Raw genomic sequence first — 3939 nt, forward strand, 5'->3', positions numbered from 1 at the left:
TGGCGTGGACTATTTCGGGCCCCTAACGGTGACTATCGGACGAAGACACGAAAAGAGGTGGTGTGCACTATTTACCTGTCTCACCACAAGGGCCATTCATTTAGAGATCGTCCAGTCGCTCTCTACGGACTCAGCTGTTATGGCGCTGCGAAGGATGGCCGCCAGAAGGGGTTGGCCGCGCGTCATATACTCCGACAACGCCACTAACTTTAGAGGGGCCGACGTCGAACTGAGAAATACATACGGAGCATGGATCGCAGCACTACGGGACTACGGTCTGCAGTACAACACCGACTGGCGTTTCATACCGCCGGGGGCGCCACACATGGGAGGAGCCTGGGAGCGCTTAGTGCGTTCAGTAAAAACCGCACTAAGCACCACGCTCAAAGAAAAGTCGCCAAAAGAAGAGGTACTGCAGACGTTAATCACCGAGGCCGAGTACAGCGTGAACGCGCGACCGCTCACGCACGTCTCCGTGGACCCCGAGGACGAGGAAGCACTAACGCCGAATCACTTCCTCATCGGCTCATCGACGGGGCTACCGCGGACGGGGCCATGCACCGAGGCGGACCGCAGCACGTGGAGAAGGGCGCAGGCACTGGCGGACCAGTTCTGGCAGCGATGGCTGCGAGAGTACCTGCCTACGCTCATTCCGCGGGGGCCGTCCAACGCACAGGCGTCACAACTGCGGGAAGGCGATCTCGTAATTGTGGTCGACTACGCCTTACCCCGCAATACCTGGCCGAGAGGAGTCGTCGAGCGAGTTCACCCGGGACCTGATGGCATCGTCCGGTCTGCAGACGTCCGCACAAAGGGAGGTGTGTTCCAGAGGCCAGCGACGAAGCTTGCCGTCCTTCAGATGGAGGAGGCTTCGAAGAATCTACGCCGGGGGGAGAATATTACGGACGACAACGGCCTAAGAATTTAAATGTAAATGTAAATGTTGATTAATGTAACTTGTGTATGTAATTAAGACTATGTAAATAAGACATTTTATTGCAATAGATATAAGTCCTACGTAATAAGAATAGATATGTAAGAGTAGGATAGCAATAGAGTGTAAGCATAGAATTGTAAGAGTAAGACAGGCTATGTTAGAAAGGGACGGCAATAGGACGCGGTTGCTGACTGAGCCTGCGCCTGTTGCGGTACCCAAAATAAGTACTTAAGCTCGCCTTTTTGTATGGAAAAGTGTGTACGCCTCGGAATAAAAACAAGAAGAAAAGAACTGAAGATTCAAGTTGGAGTTTTATTTGAAAACCCATAATCTACAACATCCATGGGACACGTCCAATGAGGAACATAGTATTCAGTAAGTATAGTCCGCGTAAAACTGCTAGTCCGCTCTGAATATAGAAATGAATCGCATCGTCATAGCAAATTCTGTGGGTACATCTGCTCGCAACAACTTCAGAGCGGACTAGCATTTTGGCGCGGACTGTACCTATATAAAACCAGGACTATCTATAACTAAGTTCCATCAAAATGGCTCCTAAACAATAGATACGTGCGAGCAACAAGGTCAAGCTATTATGCAGTATTTGATGCAAATGGCCGACTTCGTATTGTTATCAACCCGTTACTGTCCCACTGGTGGGCACAGGCCTCTCCAAATGAGAGGATTAGGTCATAGTCCACCGCGCTGGCCAAGTGCGTATTAGTAGATTTTACATACATTGGGGATACTGTACAAGTGATAATTTATTTCTAATGCTTTAAAGAAATCAGAGGTGTCTGTGATTCGAACCTCGGAACCCTCGTTTAAGACGTCGATTTTTAACCACTAGACTACCACTGCTTTTTACTACTCCATTATATCACCATGTACCTATTTTATTTACCATATAGAATTTTGCTGCTTATATGTATAATTTAAGAATAGACATTACCCTCCGCAATCGTGGAAAAATTACGCTGGATCTTAATATCATGCAGACATACAGACTATAGATAAAAATAAATATAAAATTATCGATAATAATGCGTATTCAGTATCGTCTGCGTGACGTCACGACACGACACAGCTGAGATAACAATTCTATATTATTTAAATTTTATCAATGAGAAGAACGGCGTTGGTGGTGTAATGGTCAGCATAGTTGCCTTCCAAGCAGTTGATCCGGGTTCGATTCCCGGCCAACGCACACTTTTTAAGTTGCGTCGCATTTTTATAAGTTTAATACACGATCCAATGAACTAAAACTTTGTTTTATAAAAACGATCAATTATTGGTATTTCTATGTCTTTCGCTGCTAACATAATTGGTTACAAATCTTTTACCATGTCGACCCCTCCTACGTATAATATCGTACTGCAAAGTAAAAACTTTATGAAAAACGTTATGAAGGTGGTAGAACCCTTTGTGGTTCGATTCCGGCGGTACCACCGCCATACCTATTTCTACCTAATAACAGCAGTGCTAGGCGCTGCTGTGTTCCGGTTTGAAGGGTGTGGTAAGGGAGACAAACTTTTCCGAGGCGTTCTAACTTAGTCAACAGGGGTAGCGGCGCATCTGTGGCCGACCTCGGGTACGAATCTAATCCCATTTGGGTCCATGGACGGCAGTAACCGCTTTACATCAGGTGGACTGCATGCTCGTCTGCTACTCCTATGTCTCCCTTACCACACTTCAAACCAGAACACAGCAGCGCTTAACACTGCTGTTATTAGGTAGAAATAGGAGTGGTACTGTTGCCGCCAAAGTCGATCCGCAAAAGGTTCTACAACCTTCAAGTTGTCACTTCAATATCTTTAAAAAGAGTGTCACTATAATTCGATGCTACATATCGTGAATAGGTTAGCTCACATCCGTAATCAGAGATCGGGCGTTGGATTGCGAGCGATAATGAACTAGTTAGTAACAGTAATATGAAGACTGTGAGAGTCTACTAAAATCAAGTCTCAGTTTGTCTTATGACGTCATATGCCGTGTTAGTGGGAATTACTCGGAAGTTACGATAATGATCTAAGTTAAGATATTAATCTAGTCTGGTGATAAATATTGAAATTAAATGAGAAAATAAATTAAATCGACGACCTCGTGGCGGAGGGTAAACCACACCGGTGTCTCGCGAAGAGAGTCCTGGGTTCGATCCCCGGCCAGACAGATATGTAAATGATAATTCGTTTCTGGGTCTGGGTGTTTGTGTATTTGTTAATCCTAGTGTTTAGAAATCATAATTTCTTAAAATGTATTGATTTGATTTAAAATCAGCTAAATACTATGTCAAGATATTTGCTACCTTTAATACAACAAAAACTGGACCGCTTAAGAATTAACTTGTCCCTTAAAATATAGACGAATCCAACGAATCCTGAAAATATGAATTATAACTTGCTGTAATGAAGAAAAGCATCGTGTAATCTACGAATACATGCCTGCAAATCCTTTAAAAAAAGTTTTTGAAGGTGTGTGGTGTCTACCAATTCGCACTAAGCCAGCGCAGGAGACGCGCCTAGCCCTTCTCACTTTAAGAGGATACTTATGAACGCCAATTAACAATCAGGCCGAGATCCTAATACTACCAATTTAAGTTTTTTTATAATATAAGAGTAGCAGACGAGCATGCAGTCCACCTGATGGTAAGTGGCTACTGCCGCCCATGGACATCTGTAATCAGCCCCAGATAGGATTAGATATTCCTACCTGAGGTCGGCCACAGATGCGCCGCTACCCATGAGGACTAAGCTGGAACGCCTCGGAAAAGTCTGTCTCCCTTACCACACCCTTCAAACCGGAACACAGCAGCGCCTAACACTGCTGTTATTAGGTAGAAATAGGTGTGGCGGTGGTGCCGCCGGAGTCGAACCACAAAGGGTTCTACCACCTTCAAAAAGAAGGTGGTAGAGAGAGTTAAGAGAAGACTTATGCCAGCACGTCTATTAAAATCGGACCGTGGTAGGTATACCTAGATATAGCCACAGCGTCACAAAGTCTGG

General features: G+C 45.0%; 1 non-coding gene across 1 annotated transcript; it reads left to right on the plus strand.

Annotated features, from left to right (window-relative positions):
• The first annotated feature begins 2072 nt into the window (after window positions 1-2072).
• TRNAG-UCC (transfer RNA glycine (anticodon UCC)) lies at window positions 2073-2144 on the plus strand. Its single transcript has one exon. It is a non-coding gene; the product is annotated as a tRNA-Gly (tRNA).
• The last annotated feature ends 1795 nt before the right edge of the window (window positions 2145-3939 follow it).

This window comes from Epargyreus clarus, unplaced genomic scaffold (assembly GCF_041222505.1).
Source record: "Epargyreus clarus isolate Ecla_fem2 unplaced genomic scaffold, WU_Ecla_fem_2.2 ptg000032l, whole genome shotgun sequence".
Classification (NCBI taxonomy): domain Eukaryota; kingdom Metazoa; phylum Arthropoda; class Insecta; order Lepidoptera; family Hesperiidae; genus Epargyreus; species Epargyreus clarus.